Source organism: Lathamus discolor, chromosome 4, assembly GCF_037157495.1.
Source record: "Lathamus discolor isolate bLatDis1 chromosome 4, bLatDis1.hap1, whole genome shotgun sequence".
Classification (NCBI taxonomy): domain Eukaryota; kingdom Metazoa; phylum Chordata; class Aves; order Psittaciformes; family Psittacidae; genus Lathamus; species Lathamus discolor.
This window is the reverse complement of record NC_088887.1, coordinates 96,230,820-96,243,901: the sequence shown is the minus strand read 5'-3', so window position 1 is coordinate 96,243,901 and position 13,082 is coordinate 96,230,820.

Genomic DNA, 13,082 nt, shown 5'->3' with positions numbered 1-13,082 from the left:
TACATGGGCAACCAATGTCAGGGTTCTGCAGGCTCAAGCACTTAACTGTGTGTCACTGTCCTTTTTAGAAGGCATTTAAACTGTGTCTGTTTAGCTGCTTAGAAGGTTCCACGATGCTTGGTCCATTCCCTGTGTGGACGTGCACCTGGAATGGAAGAAAGAATGGAAGAAATGTCATCAGCCACCCTTGTTTACATGGGCAACCAATGTCAGGGTTCTGCAGGCTCAAGCACTTAACTTTGTGTCAGTGTCCTTTGTAGCAGGCATTTAAACTGTGTCGGTTTAGCTGCTTAGAAGGTTCCACGATGCTTGGTCCATTCCCTGTGTGGACTTCCACCTGGAATGGAAGAAAGAATGGAAGAAATGTCATCAGCCACCCTTGTTTACATGGGCAACCAATGTCAGGGTTCTGCAGGCTCTTTGACTTAACTTTGTGTCAGTGTCCTTTGTAGAAGGCATTTAAACTGTGTCGGTTTAGCTGTTTAGAAGGTTCCACGATGCTTGTTCCATTCCCTGTGTGGACTTGCAGCTGAAATGGCAGAAGGAAGGAGAAGAAATAGCATCAGCCAACCTTGTTTACATGTGCATCCAATGTCAGGGTTCTGCAGGCTGTATGACTTAACTTTCTGTCTGTGTCCTTTGTAGAAGACGTATAAACTCTATTGGTGTAGCTGCGTAGAGAGGTTCACAATGGTTGGTCCTTTTCCTGTCTAGACATGCAGCTGAAATGGCAGAAGGAAGGACAAGAAATGGCATCAGCCACCCTTGCTCACATGGGTAAGACAGGTCAGGGTTCTGCAGGCTCTTTGACTTAACTTTGTGTCAGTGTCCTTTGTAGCAGGCATTTAAACTGTGTCGGTTTAGCTGTTTAGGAGGTTCCACGATGCTTGTTCCATTCCCTGTGTGGACTTGCACCTGGAATGGAAGAAAGAATGGAAGAAATGTCATCAGCCACCCTTGTTTACATGGGCAACCAATGTCAGGGTTCTGCAGGCTCAAGCACTTAACTTTGTGTCAGTGTCCTTTGTAGAAGGCATTTCAACTGTGTCGGTTTTGCTGCTTATAAGGTTCCAATGGTTGGTCCATTCCCTGTGTGGACTTGCACCTGGAATGGAAGAAAGAATGGAAGAAATGTCATCAGCCACCCTTGTTTACATGGGCAACCAATGTCAGGGTTCTGCAGGCTCTTTGACTTAATTTGTGTCAGTGTCCTTTGTAGCAGGCATTTAAACTGTGTCGGTTTAGCTGCTTAGAAGGTTCCACGATGCTTGTTCCATTCCCTGTGTGGACTTGCAGCTGAAATGGCAGAAGGAAGGACAAGAAATGGCATCAGCCACCCTTGTTCACATGGGTAAGACAGGTCAGGGTTCTGCAGGCTCTTTGACTTAACTTTGTGTCAGCGTCCTTTGTAGCCGGCAATTAAATTCTCTTGGTGTTGCTGCATTGAGGGATACACGATGGTGGGTCAATTTCCTGTCTGGGGTTACAGCTCTTAAGGAGAGGATAAGAATGTAGACAGAAGTAATCCTGACTCACCATGGATAGCGCTGCCCAGGACTCTGTCAGCCTCAGTGACTAAATTTTATGTCAGTGTGTTTTAGAAGAGATTTAATATGTGGCATGTTCTTGAGTATAAGAGTGCAGCATGGTTGGTCCGTTCTGTGCCTGGGCTTTCACCTGAAATGGCAGGAGAAGAAATGGCATCAGCCACGCTTGTTCCCATGGGCAACCCCTGGCCAGGGCTCTATAGGCTCGATGACTTAACTTTGTGCCAGTGCCCTTTGTAGCAATTTTTAAATCCTGTTGTTGTAGCTGTGTAGAGGGATACACATTGCTTGGTCCATTTCCTGTCTGGGGTTGCACCTGAAATGGCAAAAGGACCAGAAATGGATCAGCCACACTTGTTCCCATGGGCAACCCCTGGCCAAGGCTCTGCAGGCTTGATGACTTAACTTTGTGTCAGTTTTTTTTGTAGAACACGTATAAACTCTACCAGTGTAGCTGCGTAGAGAGGTTCACAATGGTTGGTTCTTTTATTGTCTGGACATGCAGCTGTAACGGAAGAAGGAAGGACAAGAAATGGCATCAGCCACCCTTGTTCACATGGGCAACCCCAGCTCAGGTCTCTGCCAGGCTGCATGACTTAACTTTGTGTCAGTGTCCTTATGGAAGTTAGCAAATCTCTGCGCAAGTGGCTGTGGACCTGAGATCACCAAGGTGTGATCCTGTCCCGTTTCGTGCTTTTGACTGCAAAAGTCAAGGTAACTGCAGAGCAGCCCCCACTGCTCACCACGGGCATCCCTGCCTAGGGCCCTGCCGGAGTCGAAGACTTAACCTTGAAGCAGGAGGCGAGTGTCTGGCTGCGTGGCCGGAGTCCGGAGTGCGCCCTGTTCCGGTCCTGTCCTTGTGTGAGCTTCTGGCTCTGGAAGTGAAAGGAGGAGCAGCCACCACCTGCTGCGCATGGGGCAGCCGCTGCCACCCTGCCCGGGCCCAGCAGCCCGGCCCTCCTCTCCCTGCCTTCCTCCTGCCCTCTCAGCTCAGCCCTGGCTCACGCAACTGCTCACCTCCAGGCTGGTTTGGCCCTTGTCACTGCACAGCCCTTTACACACCGGTCCTGGAACCTGGGCTACTAACCCCTGTGGAATGGAATGGCCACGCCAACATTCCATTCACTGTGACACAGTCACCGCCAACATTCTGTCAGCTATCATGGCCACCCCTTCACTGGGGCCCTCTGCTGCCAGGGGGAGAAGGCTATCGCTCTTTGGCCTTGTTATACTCAGTGGGATGGACAAACCCCACAGCTCAGGCCCATAAGGAGAACAGCCAACAGAGAGCCAGCTGTGCTGGAACACAGCCTGTTGATCTGGGCTCTCACTGTCCTGTTCCCCCTCAGTTCCCCTGGGCCTCCCCTCTGCTGTCAGGGCTGGGGCAGAGCAAACTGGAGCTCAGCATGAGGGTGCAGACAAATTAATGTGATGTCCAAACACCGAGAAGCATTTCAAGCGCTTGCCATACTGACCTAGTGCCACCCGGGCTGTCTTACAGCCCAGTATCCTTTGGATATGCATGATAGTTGCCGAGAGGATGAAGGACCTGGAAAAATACACTAAATGCTTATTTTAATTCCAGTCGTAACACGTAGAATTCTGCTGTCTCCATGCATGAGCGGTTTGCTCACACCTGGCTGCATAGAGCATGGTCCTGGGGTCTGGAGTTTGTCATTTTGGGTGCTGCGGGGAGACTCACATGGGCTGTAGCCACTACACCAGGACAGGTCAGGGCTGGTGTGAACATGGCACTGCAGTGGTCTGCTCTGCCTGGGGTCTCAGGCACAGTGGAGACCTCCTAGTGACAGTGAGGATTTATCTGTTTGTTAGGAACACTACAGATTAATTAATGTGCTCCAAGTTTGGTCTCCGGTGCACTTCAGATATCCCGAGATGTCTGGCCTAATCGTAAGAAGCCACTTTGGAGACCTCTCATACACAGATCCTGTGTCAGTCACGGCAGCTCTGTGGCTGGGAGGAAGCAAAGTGGATGAGGGAAGTTAAGTCTGGTAAAGGCGGTGAAGGGGTGGCTCTAGTTTTTGAGTTTCGTCTATTTTAACTGCAAATACGTTTTCCCAAGTGAAACCTGTTTTGCCCATGACAGTATCTTGTAAGGGATCACCCTCTGTTTATCTCTACGCAGGAGCTTTTTCATCCTGTTTCTCTCCTGGAGGAGTAATTGACTGGCTGGTGGGTAGCTGGCAGCCACCCAAGTTTAACCTGCCTCAGTAGGTTATGTACGGCAATCATGCAGTTGGGAGTGTTTGTACTGCAAATATAAGGGGTGATTGGTGTTCGCTCGCAGCCCAGAAAGCCAACCGTATCCTGGGCTGCTTCAAAAGGAGCGTGACCAGCAGGTCAAAGGAGGTGATCCTGCCCCTCTACTCTGCTCTTGTAGGCCTCACCTGGAGTATTGTGTGCAGTTCTGGTGTCCTCAACATAAAAAGGACATGGAATTGCTGGAACAAGTCCAGAGGAGGGCCACGAGGATGATCAGGGGACTGGAGCACCTCCCATATGAAGACAGGCTGAGGAAGTTGGGGCTGTTCAGCCTGGAGAAGAGAAGGCTGCGTGGGGACCTAATAGCAGCCTTCCAGTACCTGAAGGGGGCCTATAGGGATGCTGGGGAGGGACTCTTTGTCGGGGACTGTAGTGACAGGACAAGGGGTAACGGGTTTAAACTTAAACAGGGGAAGTATAAATTGGATATAAGGAGGGAATTCTTTCCTGTTAGGGTGGTGAGACACTGGAATGCGTTGCCCAGGGAGGTTGTGAGTGCTCCATCCCTGGCAGTGTTCCAGGCCAGGTTGGATGAAGCCTTGTGTGGGATGGTTTAGTGTGAGGTGTCCCTGTCCATGGCAGGGGGGTTGGAACTAGATGATCTTGAGGTCCTTTACAACCCTAACTATTCTATGATTCTATTCTATGATTCTGTTTTAGCTTATGAAATCTTCTGATATATGGTTCTCAGATGGTTAGTGTTTCTAACCCTCTAGAAATTTTAACACATATAGAAGCCTGTTTGCTTCCATAGAATAGCTCATGTGTATAGAGCTGCTCAAGAGGACTTTATAATCATGCACCTTTTCTTTCTTCCCTTGCCAATCATCCTTCTCTACAGTCATCTAAAGATCTAACTCTCACCTTGCTTACTCGTGAGACTAGGATAAGATCTCAAATAAAATACTGCTACAACTGTTCATGGTCAAATTGTGGTAAGACCCAGAGATTAATTTTTCCAGGAAAACTCTCATCAGAAGGAGGAGACTGATGCACTTGATTAGACCCGGGACTAATAACCAGAGCTTATGTTAGCTTTCCTGAACATAATTGAGCAGTCCTTCAGCCTAGTTTGTAAAAGGACACATGAACTATCTCTGTAAATATTACTCAATATGCAGTTATACTGTATGCGGAAGAAATGGTAGCTAAGTGTGGTTTTGGTTTTGTTTATGGTTTTTCTTTTTTTTGTTGGTCACTATGTGTTTAATAAGTGATGCAATATTCTTAAAAGAGAAATTAAGAAATTCCTAGTTGTAATCAGGTGAAATTCATGTGGTTGCCCACTTCAGAGTGGAAATCCTCAAGCAGAATGACGTCAAGCTCTCCTAAGCATTTGCTGCTGTTATTAATGTAGACGTAGCTTGGAATTCCTGAATCAGGTAGCATACCAAATTTGGCAAGGAAACCAAAGTTACTGAAAAGTGAACTTTGACCCATGTCTACTTTTCAGTTGCCACTTTCTCAAAATCTCCGGTCCCTAAAAAGCAGTGACAGACGAGAATCCCCTGTTCTTCAGAAGAGTGATTAAATCCCATACTGATCATTAGATACATTTTCCCTGAGCACTTCAGATTTTAATCTGCACATTATTCTCTCAGGGAGCGTCTCTACCTTATAAACAATCCAGGAAGTGTTAAGGGTAAAGAAGACATGGTGTTACTGAAGAATCAAAATTAAACAGCATTGGCAAATTGAAAATTGTGAAGCAGCAACGGTATTTACAGGAGAAATTTGAAGCCATTTATCCAAATGCTGAGTATCAGCTCCGTTCATTTACCACTGAACTGAATGTTTCAAATTCTAAATTAAGATTATGGTCCCGTAAGTGTCTTCTTTGATACGAAAATGTCAAAAACAGTTAATCGGTAATTGTCACTTAAAATAACAGCTGGTAAGTTGGTAAGATAGCAAAAGACAGGCCAAATTCTATTAAACCTTTTCTTGGAATTTAAGACTTTTACCCCGGAATGTTAGAAAAATCTGTATTATGAGTGGTGCTATGCACACGCACATTTGTTTTTTTCATTTGCTCTAGGAAATGGATTAATTACTTAAATTTAGGGTGACTATCCACAACATTGATGAGTTTCAGAGATTTCAGGCTGTTGGACCTTCATTCAGTCCAATTCACTCCTCAGTCCTGGCTCCATGACTGACTAGTCTCCAATATCTGCAAGCTCACACTATGACTCTCTGCGTGCCTCGCAACCTGGCTTCATCTCCATTATCTGTGTTAGGGAAAGAGAAATGAGGTCGGCATCCCAGGGCATCCTCCTACCATGAAACAGCAACATTAGCAAAGTGTGCACTGGCTTCTGGGAAATGTTCTCAAGTCCCAAAATTTCAATGTAGTTTTAAGCTCCTTGCATAGAAAAAAAGACTAGAGTGGAGCCTTCAGTGCTGTTCCATATCAATTTTGGAGGAGTCCAGGACTTCCCATTACATTTAACAGGGGCAGAAAAAGCCAGGAGGGAGCAGAGGCAGAGCACCTGACCTGAATGAGCCATCCTATTACTAGTTAACTACTAATTGCTAGTATTAACTACTATTTCATACTACGGCATGCTGTGCCCAGTATATAAAATGGCAGGTTATGCAGATGGAACCACTCAGGTCAGGCTAGATATGGTAAGCGGGCAGTGAGCAATTGTCTTGTGCATCACTTGTGCTCATCGTTTTGTTTTGTTGGGTTTTCTTTTCTTTTCCTCTTTAGTTTTATATCACTCTCCTTGTTATTCAGCTCATTATTAGAAGTATTCTATTGTACCCTAGTTATTAAACTGTTCTTATCTCAAACCGCAGGGTGTGCATTCTTTTGATTCTCCTCCCCATCCTGACCTGGAGTGGGGAAAGGGAGAGTGAGTGAGCAGCTACGTGGTGCCAAGTTACCAAGTGGGTTTAAACCATAACAAGGGATCATAGATCACTTCATATTTCCAGTTTCAAGTCTGTCACTACAGTTTAAATGAAGATGGTATCATTAGGTGATGTTATGTTTTCTTGAATATCACATACCACACCCCATTGCGTCTCTGGTCTTTGCCCTGGTGGAAGGCATTTAATCTCTGGCAGCGTGGTGGAGGAGATGAGTGCGCCATTGTCTGATCTTGTCCTGGTCTGGGGCTGCAATTGGAAAAGGCAGAACAACAATCTAAGCAGCAGCAACAGTTGCTAAACATGGGCAAACCCTGCTCAGGGCTCTGCAGGTCTCGGTGACTTAACTTTGTTTCTGTGTCCTCCAGAGAAGGAAGAGACTCTCTGGCTGTGTGGATGAGGACCGGAGTGCACCATGGTCTGGTCCGTTCCCTGTCGCGGTTTCAGCTGTTAGAGAGAAGGTAAGAATGTAGACAGCAGTCACACTGATTCACCATGGGCAGCACTGCCCAGGACTCTGCCAGCCTCAGCGACTTAACTTTGTCTCAGTGTCTTTGTAGAAGAGATTTAATATGTGGTGCGCTGCTGAGGATAAGAGTGCAGCATGGTTGGTCCGTTCTATGTCTGAGCTTTCATCTGAAATGGCAGGACAAGAAAGGGCATCAGACACCCTTGTTCACATGGGCAACCCCTGCCCAGGGCTCTGCAGGCTCGATGACTTAACTTAGTGTCAGTGTCCTTTGTAGAAGATGCATCAACTCTATCAGTGTAGCTGTGTAGAGAGGTTCACAATGGTTAACCTATTTCCTGTCTGGAATTGTAGCTGAAATGGCAGTAGGAAGGACAAGAAATGGCATCAGCCACCCTTGTTCTCATGTGGAACATCTGCATAGAGCTCTACCTGGCTCAATGCCTTAGCTTTGTTTCAGTGTCCTCCATAGAATGAAGCAACTCTCTGGCTGAGTTGAGGAGGGCAGGAGTGTACCATTTTCTCTTCCATTCCCCGTCGGGGTTGCAGGTGTTAAACACAGGATAAGAATGTACAAAGCAGACACCCTGAGTTGCCACGGGCATCCCTGCTAAGGGCTCTGCAGGCTTAATGACTTAACTTTGTTTCTGTGTCCTCCAGAGAAGGAAGTGACTCTGGCTGTTTGATGAGGACAGGAGTGCACCATGGTCTGCTCCATTCCCTGTCAGGGTTTCAGCTCTTAAGGAGAGGATAAGAATGTAGACAGAAGTAATCCTGACTCACCATGGATAGCGCTGCCCAGGACTCTGTCAGCCTCAGTGACTTAATTTTATGTCAGTGTGTTTTAGAAGAGATTTAGTATGTGGCATGTTCCTGAGGATAAGAGTGAGCATGGTTGGTCCGTTCTATGCCTGGGCTTTCACCTGAAATGGCAGGAGAAGAAATGGCATCAGCCACGCTTGTTCCCATGGGCAACCCCTGGCCAGGGCTCTATAGGCTCGAAGACTTAACTTTGTGCCAGTGCGCTTTGTAGCAACTTTTAAATCCTGTTGTTGTAGCTGTGTAGAGGGATACACATTGCTTGGTCCATTTCCTGTCTGGGGTTGCACCTGAAATGGCAAAAGGACCAGAAATGGATCAGCCACACTTGTTCCCATGGGCAACCCCTGGCCAAGGCTCTGCAGGCTGTATGACTTAACTTTGTGTCATTTTCCTTTGTAGAACACGTATAAACTCTAGCGGTGTAGCTGCGTAGAGAGGTTCACAATGGTTGGTCCTTTTATTGTCTGGACATGCAGCTGAAACGGCAGAAGGAAGGACAAGAAACGGCATCAGCCACACTTGTTCCCATGGGCAACCCCAGCTCAGGTCTCTGCCAGGCTGCATGACTTAACTTTGTGTCAGTGTCTTTATGGAAGTTAGCAAATCTCTGCGCAAGTGGCTGTGGACCTGAGATCACCAAGGTGTGATCCTGTCCCGTCTCGTGCTTGTGCCTGCAAAAGTCAAGGTAACTGCAGAGCAGCCCCCACTGCTCACCACGGGCATCCCTGCCGGACTCGAAGACTTAACCTTGCAGCAGGAGGCGAGTGTCTGGCTGCGTGGCCGGAGTCCGGAGTGCGCCCTGTTCCGGTCCTGTCCTTGTGTGAGCTTCTGGCTCTGGAAGTGAAAGGAGGAGCAGCCACCACCTGCTGCGCATGGGGCAGCCGCTGCCACCCTGCCCGGGCCCAGCAGCCCGGCCCTCCTCTCCCTGCCTTCCTCCTGCCCTCTCAGCTCAGCCCTGGCTCACGCAACTGCTCACCTCCAGGCTGGTTTGGCCCTTGTCACTGCACAGCCCTTTACACACCGGTCCTGGAACCTGGGCTACTAACCCCTGTGGAATGGAATGGCCACGCCAACATTCCATTCACTGTGACACAGTCACCGCCAACATTCTGTCAGCTATCATGGCCACCCCTTCACTGGGGCCCTCTGCTGCCAGGGGGAGAAGGCTATCGCTCTTTGGCCTTGTTATACTCAGTGGGATGGACAAACCCCACAGCTCAGGCCCATAAGGAAAACAGCCAACAGAGAGCCAGCTGTGCTGGAACACAGCCTGTTGATGTGGGCTCTCACTGTCCTGTTCCCCCTCAGTTCCCCTGGGCCTCCCCTCTGCTGTCAGGGCTGGGGCAGAGCAAACTGGAGCTCAGCATGAGGGTGCAGACAAATTAATGTGATGTCCAAACACCGAGAAGCATTTCAAGCGCTTGCCATACTGACCTAGTGCCACCCGGGCTGTCTTACAGCCCAGTATCCTTTGGATATGCATGATAGTTGCCGAGAGGATGAAGGACCTGGAAAAATACACTAAATGCTTATTTTAATTCCAGTCGTAACGCGTAGAATTCTGCTGTCTCCATGCATGAACGGTTTGCTCACACCTGGCTGCATAGAGCATGGTCCTGGGGTCTGGAGTTTGTCATTTTGGGTGCTGCGGGGAGACTCACATGGGCTGTAGCCACTACACCAGGACAGGTCAGGGCTGATGTGAACATGGCACTGCAGTGGTCTGCTCTGCCTGGGGTCTCAGGCACAGTGGAGACCTCCTAGTGACAGTGAGGATTTATCTGTTTGTTAGGAACACTACAGATTAATTAATGTGCTCCAAGTTTGGTCTCCGGTGCACTTCAGATACCCCGAGATGTCTGGCCTAATCGTAAGAAGCCACTTTGGAGACCTCTCATACACAGATCCTATGTCAGTCACGGCAGCTCTGTGGCTGGGAGGAAGCAAAGTGGATGAGGGAAGTTAAGTCTGGTAAAGGCGGTGAAGGGGTGGCTCTAGTTTTTGAGTTTCGTCTATTTTAACTGCAAATACGTTTTCCCAAGTGAAACCTGTTTTGCCCATGACAGTATCTTGTAAAGGATCACCCTCTGTTTATCTCTACGCAGGAGCTTTTTCATCCTGTTTCTCTCCTGGAGGAGTAATTGACTGGCTGGTGGGTAGCTGGCAGCCACCCAAGTTTAACCTGCCTCAGTAGGTTATGTACGGCAGTCATGCAGTTGGGAGTGTTTGTACTGCAAATATAAGGGGTGATTGGTGTTCGCTCGCAGCCCAGAAAGCCAACCGTATCCTGGGCTGCTTCAAAAGGAGCGTGACCAGCAGGTCAAAGGAGGTGATCCTGCCCCTCTACTCTGCTCTTGTGAGGCCTCACCTGGAGTATTGTGTGCAGTTCTGGTGTCCTCAACATAAAAAGGACATGGAATTGCTGGAACAAGTCCAGAGGAGGGCCACGAGGATGATCAGGGGACTGGAGCACCTCCCATATGAAGACAGGCTGAGGAAGTTGGGGCTGTTCAGCCTGGAGAAGAGAAGGCTGCGTGGGGACCTAATAGCAGCCTTCCAGTACCTGAAGGGGGCCTATAGGGATGCTGGGGAGGGACTCTTTGTCGGGGACTGTAGTGACAGGACAAGGGGTAACGGGTTTAAACTTAAACAGGGGAAGTATAAATTGGATATAAGGAGGGAATTCTTTCCTGTTAGGGTGGTGAGACACTGGAATGCGTTGCCCAGGGAGGTTGTGAGTGCTCCATCCCTGGCAGTGTTCCAGGCCAGGTTGGATGAAGCCTTGTGTGGGATGGTTTAGTGTGAGGTGTCCCTGTCCATGGCAGGGGGGTTGGAACTAGATGATCTTGAGGTCCTTTACAACCCTAACTATTCTATGATTCTATTCTATGATTCTGTTTTAGCTTATGAAATCTTCTGATATATGGTTCTCAGATGGTTAGTGTTTCTAACCCTCTAGAAATTTTAACACATATAGAAGCCTGTTTGCTTCCATAGAATAGCTCATGTGTATAGAGCTGCTCAAGAGGACTTTATAATCATGCACCTTTTCTTTCTTCCCTTGCCAATCATCCTTCTCTACAGTCATCTAAAGATCTAACTCTCACCTTGCTTACTCGTGAGACTAGGATAAGATCTCAAATAAAATACTGCTACAACTGTTCATGGTCAAATTGTGGTAAGACCCAGAGATTAATTTTTCCAGGAAAACTCTCATCAGAAGGAGGAGACTGATGCACTTGATTAGACCCGGGACTAATAACCAGAGCTTATGTTAGCTTTCCTGAACATAATTGAGCAGTCCTTCAGCCTAGTTTGTAAAAGGACACATGAACTATCTCTGTAAATATTACTCAATATGCAGTTATACTGTATGCGGAAGAAATGGTAGCTAAGTGTGGTTTTGGTTTTGTTTATGGTTTTTCTTTTTTTTGTTGGTCACTATGTGTTTAATAAGTGATGCAATATTCTTAAAAGAGAAATTAAGAAATTCCTAGTTGTAATCAGGTGAAATTCATGTGGTTGCCCACTTCAGAGTGGAAATCCTCAAGCAGAATGACGTCAAGCTCTCCTAAGCATTTGCTGCTGTTATTAATGTAGACGTAGCTTGGAATTCCTGAATCAGGTAGCATACCAAATTTGGCAAGGAAACCAAAGTTACTGAAAAGTGAACTTTGACCCATGTCTACTTTTCAGTTGCCACTTTCTCAAAATCTCCGGTCCCTAAAAAGCAGTGACAGACGAGAATCCCCTGTTCTTCAGAAGAGTGATTAAATCCCATACTGATCATTAGATACATTTTCCCTGAGCACTTCAGATTTTAATCTGCACATTATTCTCTCAGGGAGCGTCTCTACCTTATAAACAATCCAGGAAGTGTTAAGGGTAAAGAAGACATGGTGTTACTGAAGAATCAAAATTAAACAGCATTGGCAAATTGAAAATTGTGAAGCAGCAACGGTATTTACAGGAGAAATTTGAAGCCATTTATCCAAATGCTGAGTATCAGCTCCGTTCATTTACCACTGAACTGAATGTTTCAAATTCTAAATTAAGATTATGGTCCCGTAAGTGTCTTCTTTGATACGAAAATGTCAAAAACAGTTAATCGGTAATTGTCACTTAAAATAACAGCTGGTAAGTTGGTAAGATAGCAAAAGACAGGCCAAATTCTATTAAACCTTTTCTTGGAATTTAAGACTTTTACCCCGGAATGTTAGAAAAATCTGTATTATGAGTGGTGCTATGCACACGCACATTTGTTTTTTTCATTTGCTCTAGGAAATGGATTAATTACTTAAATTTAGGGTGACTATCCACAACATTGATGAGTTTCAGAGATTTCAGGCTGTTGGACCTTCATTCAGTCCAATTCACTCCTCAGTCCTGGCTCCATGACTGACTAGTCTCCAATATCTGCAAGCTCACACTATGACTCTCTGCGTGCCTCGCAACCTGGCTTCATCTCCATTATCTGTGTTAGGGAAAGAGAAATGAGGTCGGCATCCCAGGGCATCCTCCTACCATGAAACAGCAACATTAGCAAAGTGTGCACTGGCTTCTGGGAAATGTTCTCAAGTCCCAAAATTTCAATGTAGTTTTAAGCTCCTTGCATAGAAAAAAAGACTAGAGTGGAGCCTTCAGTGCTGTTCCATATCAATTTTGGAGGAGTCCAGGACTTCCCATTACATTTAACAGGGGCAGAAAAAGCCAGGAGGGAGCAGAGGCAGAGCACCTGACCTGAATGAGCCATCCTATTACTAGTTAACTACTAATTGCTAGTATTAACTACTATTTCATACTACGGCATGCTGTGCCCAGTATATAAAATGGCAGGTTATGCAGATGGAACCACTCAGGTCAGGCTAGATATGGTAAGCGGGCAGTGAGCAATTGTCTTGTGCATCACTTGTGCTCATCGTTTTGTTTTGTTGGGTTTTCTTTTCTTTTCCTCTTTAGTTTTATATCACTCTCCTTGTTATTCAGCTCATTATTAGAAGTATTCTATTGTACCCTAGTTATTAAACTGTTCTTATCTCAAACCGCAGGGTGTGCATTCTTTTGATTCTCCTCCCCATCCTGAC